This window comes from Harpia harpyja, chromosome W, assembly GCF_026419915.1.
Source record: "Harpia harpyja isolate bHarHar1 chromosome W, bHarHar1 primary haplotype, whole genome shotgun sequence".
Taxonomy (NCBI): domain Eukaryota; kingdom Metazoa; phylum Chordata; class Aves; order Accipitriformes; family Accipitridae; genus Harpia; species Harpia harpyja.
This window is the reverse complement of record NC_068968.1, coordinates 5,600,315-5,612,342: the sequence shown is the minus strand read 5'-3', so window position 1 is coordinate 5,612,342 and position 12,028 is coordinate 5,600,315. Positions and strand designations below refer to the sequence as shown.

Below are 12,028 nucleotides of genomic sequence, written 5' to 3'. Positions count from 1 at the left end.
ACGTGGTACAATCATTACAACTGCTAATATTACAGTTAAAATAACTAAGCCATGTATAAGCAAATCTTTCAACCATCTCGTAATTCCCAAACTTGCTAGTCATCTACTTAACCCTGTGTCAGTTATTGTGAGCCTTTTACTGTGAATCATATTGATATCGGGTGTCAGTAACATAAGTTGTCCAAGGCTACATGGCCTCCCATTAAGTTTCGATGGAATTCACCCTCACGCTCTATCCCCACAAATTAAAAACATCCCTGCAGGTAAAGCAGCTGGAATAGAAAAAAAGCGTGATATTCTGGAATAGATATAGTTACACCAAGCTGTAGCATTTCTATATACAGGCAAAATAGCATTTACATTCTGACCCTTTCGAGTGGTGTTATGGGTGTAATTAAACATCACACAGGCATTCACGATGACTGATCCTAACAACTCTAACTCTTGAGGTTCTTGCATTACTTGAGGCAGGTGTGCATACACACCATCCCAATTATCGACACAGGATTGTGGGTTAGTACAAAGGGAAAATTCAGGCATTGGATCTGGCCAGGTGTCTAGAGGTAACCCCACCAAAGAGGTAGAAAAAGGGTTTTCAGGGGTAGTGACAGAAAGACATATAGCTTCTTGATGCGTTATGTTTGCCAAAGTTACCCATACATTCTGTTTTGGTTGTTGGATCATCCATTCTTCACTTATGTGTGTCACCCATAACAGGCCAAATGCAGTGAGGAGGAGGAAAGCGGGGGGGGGGGGGGGGGGGGGGGGAAGGGGGTGCATCAAAGGATATGGTTAGCAGTTTTTCTCTCTTCACAGCAGCCTCCAGCTGTGCCAGCTTTTCTATTACTGACTGCAACTGCTGCGAAGTAGGCTCTGGCCCCTCTTCATGCTCTTGAGGCGATCCAGGTGTAGACGGACACAACAGAGGGTATATGCTAGGTATAATTTGTTCATGTTGAGCGGCGATCTCTGGGGGCTGTTTTCTCGTAGGCGGATTTTTACTCGCTTCCTGATTCTGTAGGGTTTCCTTTAAGCGTACGGTTAGGGACGCTTGGGAACTGTCAGATGGCTGATTAATATCGGCAGTCCCAGGGAGTGGAGTAGAAGTCAAGGGCACAGGAGCAGGCGGACAAGCTCCAGGGAAGCAAAAAGTCTCTCTCGCTGCATTACGTTTTTCTCCCCACGTTTCTCCTTCGCTTGCAGTGGGAGAGAGAGCAGCAAAAGCAGACGCAGCCGCTTTACGATCTGCTTTCATTTCTTGCAGAGTTGTCTTAATTACTTTCCATAAAGTTGCAAGACCTTTAACTTCTTTAGACCCGTCACTAATTTCATCCCATAGGGAGGTTCTGATAGCTTCCCAGGTACTAAGCTCAAAAGCTGTACCCACACTAATTAAAAGGTTTCTGTCCTTGCTCCATTGTAAAAGCCGCTTTAAACAAGCTTCATCATATTTTATGCCTCTCTTTGAGAGTATATGTTGGAGGAGCTTAACTACCACTTCTTCTTCTTTGGAAAGCGTAGACCCCATCTCCTCCCCGACCGCTCACCTCCTTTACGGGCGAGTCCTCACCTCAACGGGCGAAAAAACAACAGCGCTGTCTTATCTGCCTCTATGGGCACACCAGCCGGGGCAGCCAGTCTTTCAGTCAGGATCCTCCCGTCTGTTTTTTCAACCAGCCTCATAAATGTCTTTACGGCTGCCTTTTCTTTCGCAGATGCTGCGATACCCATGCCGCCTTTTATCACGTAAGCTTACGATTCCTGCCTCTCTCGAGCAGTCCGGCGCTTTCTTCTAAGCCCACCGGCATCTGCGGCAATCTCCCCCGCCTTTTCAGTCGTTAGCGTTCCCCTCTTGTTCCTTACCGGATCACGTCAGGGTCACCAGATGTAGAGAAATTCCATGCGGGGACGGACGACAGCACACCAATATGATGATCAAAGTCGCCGGTTTATTGAGCATAGCAGATCATTCTTATACAATTCTCTAAGTTCCTCAAAAGCTCTGATTGGTTGCTGCGTGCAAGCATACAGTGTCCACGCGCATAAACATAAAACATAATTGGTTATACTACTCTGTACACGCGCATAAACAGAAGGCATAATTGGTTATATCAATCAAAACATGCGAAACTTGTCTCAATCTAATTGGTCAAGATAAACTGCCGAATTGAGGTTGTTTGTGCCAAGTTCCCTTTATCGTGGAATGTGCACCTGTGTTCTTCTAATTGGTAACTTTTTTTTTATCTTCTTGTTTACCCTGTTCAAGGCCGCCTAAAGGCGTCTGGAATGCTCTCGTGTACTCTACTTTCAGACCCAGTCACTAAGTTCCACATAATTGACTCCTACAGGGCAGGGCTGGGTAACAGAGCCAAGCTCCAGGTAGAGCCATCCAAAATGATGCTGTGTCCCTAGGGATGTCTTTTGTGCAAGTCCTACTTGCTAGTGCATCCATCCATCCTTGCCTGTTCCCTTTGGAGTGTCTTGTTACTTAAGTGTTGTCATACAGCCTAGTCACTGCACAGCAGAGCAAATAAAGCTTCTTTGTACCTCCTGCCTCCATCAAAAGGTAACAAGATTCAACAGTACTAGGTGGTCTTTCACTTTGTTAGCTAAATACTGTTTTTTGCTTTAAGCTATGTATTGTTGTACAGCTGGTTTTGGGATTTTCAGGATCCTTTAAGATGACAAGTAGTTTTCTCTTACTTATTCAGTGCAGGAATTTTTCTTAAAGACACTGAAATCCAAAATTGTTGTTATTCTTCATAGAAATACTGTTGAGATAAAAGATTATATCATTCAGATGCATTTGTCATAGTCTGTCTCCCTGCCTACCGCTGTTAAGTGTTTTCAAATGAATGTGAGGATTAGGCTAAGTTCTTCCATTAAGGGCAAAACATCACTGTGGGTGGAACACTTCTCTGCTTTCACCATGATGACATAGACCTAACTGGCTAGACAGCTTCCTTCCAATAGCGAGCCTTTGAGATATATGCACACGTGAGACACATTTTAATCATGGCTCATTTCAGAGAAGATTGAGGTTTTTTCCCCACAGAGAAAGGTATGTAGGGGCAAGAGTGGTGAAGATCATCCAGGCAGAGAGTGCTGGAGGGAACTGTCATGCCACGTGACTCTGGCAGGAAGTACTGTGGCTTCTGGGGACTCAGTTTGGACAATGACACTATCTGCTCCAAATGCTCTGAGAAGCTTCCAAGGTTCCTGAGCTCCCTAGCTGCTACCCTGAGCCCTCCTGAATGGCTCTCATTCCCCAGAAAAACAAGACAGCCAAAGCTCTTGGTAACAGGTTTACTTTCTTCAAAGTCTACTGCCAAATTTCTTCACTAACTAGCTTAAAAAAGTTAAACACATACAGAAAACCCACTGATGATTGCATTAACCAAGTAACTGTCTTTTAGCAATGAGGGTCACAGCTGATACAGCCACGGTGTGTTTTGTAGGCCAGCAGAGCTACACCAGACTGAGTTCCAAGGCAAGCACTCAAAGAGTTAGGAGGTGCATAATTACATTCAACCATAATTACACCCACTGGTGACTGTGCTTTATGATATAGTCTTCAATTACATGACCACCTCCTTTCTTTTCCCTATGGGATATTCAGCTGTGTCAGGGCTGTCTCCATGGCACAGCACTGCAGAATTGCCCAAGTTGCCATTAAACATGCTCTTTAGGACACTGGGAAGTGCAGTAGCATTTGCATTGCACTGTGTCCAGGACAATCAGCAGTCATATGAAGTTAGGCTCAAGATAGAAATATGAGGCATGAGAAGTCTGAACTCACAACTTAAAATGTTCTCATGCAGATTTGCAAAAATGTATAGATTTGCATGTCTGGTTTGCATATTAATTAAAGCCTGTATTTATAAATCTCTGCTGATATGCAACATCTTTATGAGCTGCTTTCTTAAATATAGGATAAGAAGCTACTTATCAGGACTGAACTTTTTGCATGCAAAAGGCCTTATCCAGCCTCTATTTCTGTAGTAAAATTCTTATTGACTAAAATGGGAGCAGGATCATGCCTCTGGTACCTGCTGTCCCCCCCGACTCCCAACAAAGCATTGTTCAGTTCAGCCAAACCAACAGAAAAAACTCTGCAAGAGTCATTTCTCAATTCATAGCATGAATATATGCACATAGCATGACAGACTGAAAGGCTATTATTATTACACTGAAAAAGTGAGCTGGTTTTTCAGACATACCTGGCAAATCTTTGTGCACATGCTGAAGAGCAGAATGGAGCATTCATCTTTTACAGACACTTACATGTCAGCGTCATGAAGAAATATTTACATTGTGAGCAGCTAGTAATAATCTTTCATAATTGCTGCTTATTAACACCTCTATACTTTTGAAGCATGGTAGAATCATAGTTTCAGTGATACTTCTGAAATAACTAATGCAATGGCAATACAGAAAATTAGCTATTCATAATCTTAGGCTTCCCTGATTCTTTCCCCCATCTCGGGGGGGGGGGAGTGAGTGAGTGGCTGCGTGGTGCTTAGCTGCTGGCTGGGGTTAAACCACGACAACTATATACTGTATAACACACACTCTCTAAAGAACAGGAAAAGAAACAATTAAATTATCATCATTAACATCTGTACTGTCTTAAATCTAACTTTTAAATGTTATCACCATATATTTTTGTTTATAATTACTGCATTTACAATTATCTACCTTGATCTGAGACTGCTGGTTTATGCAGAGAAAGGTCACCCTCATGTGGAAATCTGCCTAGCAGCTGTAAAAAGAAATACTGCATTTTACTTCTTAATAAAGCTTTCATTGTTTAGATTTGCAGATTCATTTTTGGAAAGTATCACTTAGTAGGGTTTTTTTTTTCAACAACATTTTAGTTCATTGGAGCTCTCATTAAAGTGTGAAAGGGAAAAACCTTTGATAAGGTAGGATCATAAGAATTTAAACACATGTTTAAAAAGAAAGCAAAATAGATCCAAATCCAGTCAGAATGTAATGGAAATTAATCTAGGCAAAATTCACAGTTTTTATGATAATCTTGCATCCATCAGTTTCCTTAGCTTTCCTTTATAGCTGTTTTGAATACCATTCAAGAGGTAACTCTTATATGTGATTTTCATGTATCACATTTTCATGTCCCAGCAGAACTGGGGTCTAAAACTGTAACTGACTATGAGAATTAGGATTTACTTAATTATGTGCTCTGGTAAGACTACACAGTTAATATGTTTTGGCTACAGTCTTTTATGTTTCTTTGCATCCATAACTAGTGTGGTTCAAAAATAAGTCCTGTCAAATTTTTCATTTGAGAAACCAATCAAGTTCCCTTTTTTTCCCTCCAGTTTAAATGCTTTAAAAGAAAAACACAGAAATAGTTTCAACTGAACATTCACAGTTGTTTTTTTTTCCTCTGAAACAGATAGATTTGACCCAAAGTGAATGCTTTCAGTTTTCTTTTGCTAGAAAAAGAGGAATAAGTCTTTTGAGTTGACAAGGCACATTTTCTTACTTTGCAGTTGAACAAACAAATAAAAATACCAACCATGTTTACAGCTATGGTTCAAACGTCTAAAATATATTAGCTAGCAACCAAAATTAAATTTTTTTCATATATATGTTGTAATACCAAAACCAAAGTAAGGTATGATATCTAAAGACATAAAAAGGGCACTTGGATTAGCAGTTTTATTTGGGTGGTGTATAATTGGCTTGTGAGACTCATTTTTCTTCATCTTGTAGAAAAACTGCAAAATAATTCCTTGACTACTTTCACACTCCCACAGCTGAAATCATTAAATTTATGAAGCTTTTTTGTAGCAATTCTGCATTCCACACTGGAAAGGAATAGGAAAATCTTGTATTGACTTTTACCATGCCCACCGGGGACATCTTCTTCCCTTCCTTCCTTATATGTATCTCAAAATACTTCACAAACCAACTGAAACCATTATAATTGCTCAAGTATACCTTTTTAGTGCCAGTGTTGATATAATTTGGAAAAGACCTGATTTGTGATCATCAACAAAAAATAAAGAGTGGTGGGAGAAATGCCAAGGTCACAGATTTTGGCTGGTTTTCCTCAATGAAGGGAAGAAAATGATAGCTCAAATGGTAGGGTTTTTTCTTTTTAGTTATACTATATAAGTTTCTAAATTATACAAGAATTTAACATGCATCAGAATGAAATCTAAAAGTATCACGCAAGTATCTCTGCTGTAAAGCTGTCTGGGGCAGATTCTCAGTCTTGAAATTTGTCAGGAAGCTAGACTGAAACCAAACCATGATTAAATCAAACACACTTCATCTCCATCAAAAACATTCGTGAGCCATCAATACAATAAAAGAATACAGAATAAAAAAGAATCTGTTTCTTTTATTTCTGGTAGTGTCCTTTTTTTTCTCTCTAGTTTTAAAATTCGTTCACAAGACATAGTTTAAGTGCATCTATTAAAAGAGAAACAAGGCATCAACTCCCCATGCTGATTAGTATTATTTCATAAAAATTCAAAGAAATTACCATCCAAATTTCTCAGCTTCTACACCTCTCAGATTTTTTTCCCATTGTCGTGGTTTCAGCCCAGCCGGTAACAAAGGACCACGCAGCCGCTCGCTCACTCCTCCCGCCCCCCTCCGGTGGGATAGGGAGGAGACGGAGGAGAGAAAAGAAAAAAAACTGGAACCTCGAGGGTTGAGACAAGGGCATTTTACTGGGACAACACAAAAAAAGTTACAACAACAACAACGGTACTAATGAAAGAATATACAAAACGAGTAATGCACAGTGCAACTGCTCACCACCCAGAACCCGACGCTCCGCCACCGAAAGTCCAGAGCCCTCCCCCCGGCCTGCTCCCCATTTATATACTGAGCATGATGTCACATGGTATGGAATAGCTCCTTGGCTAGTTCAGGTCGGCTGCCCCGGCTATGCCCCCCCACCTCCCAGGTTCCTGTAAAAATTAACTCTATCCCAGCTGAACCCAGGACACCCATGTTCAATGTTGTAGTCCTATGCAATTTAAAAATCACATTTTTTACTTATACAATTTAAAAAATCATCAAAAATTGACCCAATTTCCCTAGAATTATACATAGTTAAGATGTGAAATACACTGACATTTCCAGCTCATTCCATACTTACATGCCATTACAAAGGCACCATAACCTTACTGAACACATAATCCCTTACTCAGTAGGAAAGTTCTCTGGCTTGGTTTATGCTCCAAGAAATTCTGAAGCAGATCCATCCCATCCAAAGATCCTCCAGGTTTCAAAATGAAGTTTCTGTATTTCATCCCAGTCTGATAAAAGGTAAAGCAGAATATGTTAGTATTTCTTATCTTACAAATTTCCTCTTTTCTGTATTTTATGTGTATTTAAAAATCTATGCATGATTAAACATCTTCTCTCCTTCCAGATTTTCTTAATACCAAATCAGAATATACCACAAGTATAATTTAGATCTTTTGGAAGAACTCAAGATGTTACATTTTAAAAGAAATCAAATCTGATTACAACTGAAATATTAGGAATATAGAGTTGTGGAGTGTAACCATAGTAGATAAAGAACTTAAAGAATGTGCAGTACTGTACTTTTAGCTGATTATCGTTGGCTTGTATTTTCTTTTAAGAAGCCAAGAAGATTCGCTTCTTGAAAACTCCCTACCTTTCCCATTTTTGATAACAAACTGAAAGACCAATCATTGAAAAGGTTGGATTTCAAAAGAGAACATAGTATACATTTTTATGCAAACTAATATAGATAGTGATGAGAATCATACTGCGCAGAATCAGCTAAAGGAGGTCAAGAAGCGGACAAGTGAGGAAGACTATGAAAGACCACCAGAGGGCTTCTGAAGACCACCAGAGACCTTTGCTGCGCCTGCGTGAAGAGACATATACATATGCTAATGATTTACTGGAAAGTTGATGATTATGTATAATATTTCCCAGAAACTTAATGAATATGTATAACAGGTGTGTATTTAACTGTATCGTTAGACAAGACAGGTGCACACGATAGGTGGAGCGATCCCCCGTGTGCCCAGCGCTGCAATAAAGGAGTGCCTGCTTCTTAACTTCTCATTGCTGTTAAGGAGTTTTATTCCGGATTTCGGCAACAAAGACAGCAAAGGTTTAACCTATTCTCTAAGAAATCCTTTTTCTTGTGGTTTTTACACTGTTTTGGAAGTTACAATCACAATTTGTCTGGAAGACATTCTATAACGGATAACAAACATGCAATTTCCACACAGTCTTCAGTGATGGATTATCCCCGTGACTGACTGGCAGGAAAAGGGAACCTAACATCCATTCACTCTTAATTGATGATTTCTCTTTCTTTAATCTCTGTTTGGAGAACAGAGATGATAGTTCAGAGATAGATATAGCACTGAGGAATAACATGGCACATATACACATATTATATGCATAGTAGTATATATAATATATACAAACACATCTAACTCCCCTATTAAAGTGTCTTAAGGTAATGGACACTTAATTCAGGCTTTGTTTTCAGGAAGAAACATTATTACTTTAGAAGGAATGGATTCCTTTAAAAAGAATGAACCAAACTTCTGAGACAATAGTCAGTAATGAGGACTTTCTTCACAAGAGGTCATATTTTAAAGAACATATCTGGAGAATTTTGGGCTTCTGAGACATGACTATCATGATTATTTTGCATGCAGATGTCCTAGATATTTTTGATATTGAGGAAAACAATGTTCTTCCTTTTAGTCACTGTATATACACATATATACTTCCCACACATGTCAAAGCTATGAGATTACAGAACTACACCATTTCCTGATAGCTGTACTGCAAAAACAAGCAAAGGTCTTTTTAGCTAATGGACTTCCATGACAATTCAGACAATGCAATTGGTAATGCGATTAACAGCTGGAAAAAACTAAAATGGAAAAATAATAATAATAAAAAATAATTACTGAAGCATTGCTTATATTTCTCTGTGTCACTTTCCTGAATATTAGCAGCAAATGAAGAAATTGTTCCTTTTAGTTTGAAAGTGTTATTTGAGTAGACTTGAGTCTTCATTGATGTCTGTCCAGAGTCAGTACATTGCTTAGTTCTAGGGAGACCAGAATTGAGGAATGTGACAACTAATGAAGTTAGAGTTAAGTGTTTGCTGAAGAATTTTTATAGATACAGTCTCTGAAACTAGTTTCTATAACTGTTGCTCAAAACAGGAAGAGAGGTTTTATTCTAACAGGAAGAGGTAAGCCAAATTTCTAAAAGCCCTAGTCATGATAGCATAACTGTTTTCCTTTCCTGCTGTTCTGAACAGTAGTCTAAATCTAGATATAATGAAATATGAGTAACTACAAAATTCATACTGGTGTCTAGTATTTGTTTATAAAAGATTGTTTGTCCCATCCTGTAGAACTCTATTACACTTACATGGAAAGCAAATAAGAAAAACAAGTTGAAAGAGAACCCATTTGAGAAAATAGCATTGCTCTGAGGACGGAGGGCAAATCGCCACAGAATTACCCCTGGAGTTATATCAGCATCCAAGCAAAGTGTGTGTCCACACACATGTGCAAGAATGCAAGGCGCGCGCGCGCACACACACACACAAATAATCACTTTTCTTCCTCACTTCTTAGCTTGGATAGCAAGGTTCACATTAAAAGAGGCACTAGTTGCCTTTTAGCTGAAACATAGAAAATATCCACTTGCTCCTAGCATAATTAAATTATTCTCAAAGCCTCTCATGCACAAATTCTGCTGGATGCAGAAGAGGCCGAAGAATTACACAAGGGAAAAAAGCCCAGTAAATCTAGAACCTGTTAATGATTTGAACTTCAAAAGCCACTTGGGAAAAAAACTAAAGAGGAAAAAATTGCGAGTTATGCTGTGCTGTGAAAGAGGAAGCTCAAAATAAATTCAGTTTTCTAAATAATAACTACATAAAAATACCACACACTTGAGGTATTATTAATGGAAACAGAGCACTATTATCATACAGCTTTCACAGCAGAATATGCATCTGCTCTTGCAATGGAGGAGTATGGTTTTTCAGTCTAAAATCAAAGAGGAAGGCATTAGTCAATGCGACACAATGTCTTAAGTGTCATAAAATAATATTAAATATATGACCCTATGTAAGAATTGTATTAAAATCCAAGTGCTCTTGGAAATTTTAAGATGGTTTTCTAAAGTAATTAAGTTACTTATACAACTTTTTTTGTTGTTGTTGATCTGAATTTGACAGGTACAGAAAAAGTACTTGAGCTGTTACACCTATGGATCATGACTGTAATAAATATGGTTTCAGAGACAAAGTGCAACAAAAGTCTTCAGTAAGAAGTATTCATCACCTACCTTTGGATTCATTATAACTTCTTGCTTAAAGCAGTTATAAAAAATGTCCATGGAAAATACTTCACTACGCAGGTATCCATAGTACTGACCATCATAACCACCTGCCAAATGTCCAAAAGTAGCTAGCATGTTTGTTCCTTAAAAAGTAGATTAACATTAATTTATTTAAATCAAATGCAGTTATTCCTTTGATGTATACAGTACTTCAACTTTAAGAAGAAATTACTAAGGAATTTGCATCAACTACTTTGAAACTTCTAACATAAAGGGTCTGAGTACACCTCTAAAAGTATCGGCCATATTCTGTTGACTACAAGGGAAACTCAATTTCCCATTTTAGGCTAGTTGCACATCCAACACGGATGTGACAGAACATCTAATGTGATATTCTCATCTAGTCACTCTAAAATATAGCCTCCAAAAGGTTAAGTTTTATATTTACCTTAATCTTCCTTCAGAAGAGATCATTAAGATCACCCCAAGTTTTAAAGTAATTATTTCAGTTTCATAAAGTAGAATATTTTACAAACAACAACTCTTTCTTTTTTTTTTATGTCAAGCATTATTGGGAAAGAAAGGCATATTTAATCAAAGCATTTGGACATGCTGTAGAAAAGTTTCAGACTGACATGCCTGGGATCACAGGAATTCCTAGACTCTCCATACAGTATTTGGCATATTCACCTGCTGGGTCAACAGATGCTTTTGTATGGAGTGCCTGGTCAACCTTACTCAAAACAATCTGATGGAGGGTTCAAAGGCCTAATTGGATAAGAACATTAAAATAACTAGCATCAAAGTAGATGGAGTTTCTTTAGCACTTTCATTCAAAGATCTCAACATGCATCCTAAATTATTAGAATCTGAATTATGGAAAAAACTTGGAGTTATGTAATTTCCATCTGAATTGCTTCAGTGTATTAGGTTTGCATGGCAAGGTTTTGGTAGCAGGGGGGCTACAGGGGTGGCTTCTGTGAGAAGTTGCTGGAAGCTTCCCCCCATGTCCGATAGAGCCAATGCCAGCTGGCTCTAAGACAGAACCACCACTGACCGAGGCCAAGCCAATCAGGGACAGTGGTAGTGCCTCTGTGATAACATATTTAAGAAGGGAAAAAAAGTTGCAGTGGGCACAGAAATGGCAGCTGGAAGAGAGGAGTGAGAACATGTAAGAGAAACAGCCCTGCAGACACCAAAGTCAGTGAAGAAGGAGGGGGAGGAGGTGCTCCAGGTGCCAGAGCAGAGATTCCCCTGCAGCCCATGGTGAAGACCATGGTGAGGCAGGCTGTCCCCCTGCAGCCCAGGGAGGACCCCACGCCAGAGCAGGTGGGTTCCCGAAGGAGGCTGTGACCCCGTGGGAAGCCCACGCTGGAGCAGGCTTCTGATAGGACCTGTGGACCCATGGAGAGAGGAGCCCACGTTGGAACAGGTTTTCTGGCAGGACTTGTGACCCTGTGGGGGACTCACGCTGGAGCAGTCTGTTCCTGAAGGACTGCACCCCATGGAAGGGACCCATGCTGGAGCAGTTTGTGAAGAACTGCAGCCCGTGGGAAGGACCCACATTGGAGAAGTTCGTGGAGGACTGTGTCCCATGGTAGGGACCCCACACTGGAGCAGGGGAAGAGTGTGATGAGTCCTGCCCCTGAAGAGGAAAGAGTGGCAGAGACAATGTGTGATGAAC

General features: G+C 39.7%; 1 long non-coding RNA gene across 1 annotated transcript; it reads right to left on the bottom strand.

Annotated features, from left to right (window-relative positions):
* Nucleotides 1-6,994: 6,994 nt before the first annotated feature.
* Nucleotides 6,995-11,786, bottom strand: LOC128136113 (uncharacterized). The gene is made up of 3 exons (XR_008233258.1): nucleotides 10,793-11,786; nucleotides 10,351-10,451; nucleotides 6,995-7,301 (listed from the first exon to the last, which is right to left on the bottom strand). It is a non-coding gene; the product is annotated as an uncharacterized LOC128136113 (long non-coding RNA).
* Nucleotides 11,787-12,028: the final 242 nt, after the last annotated feature.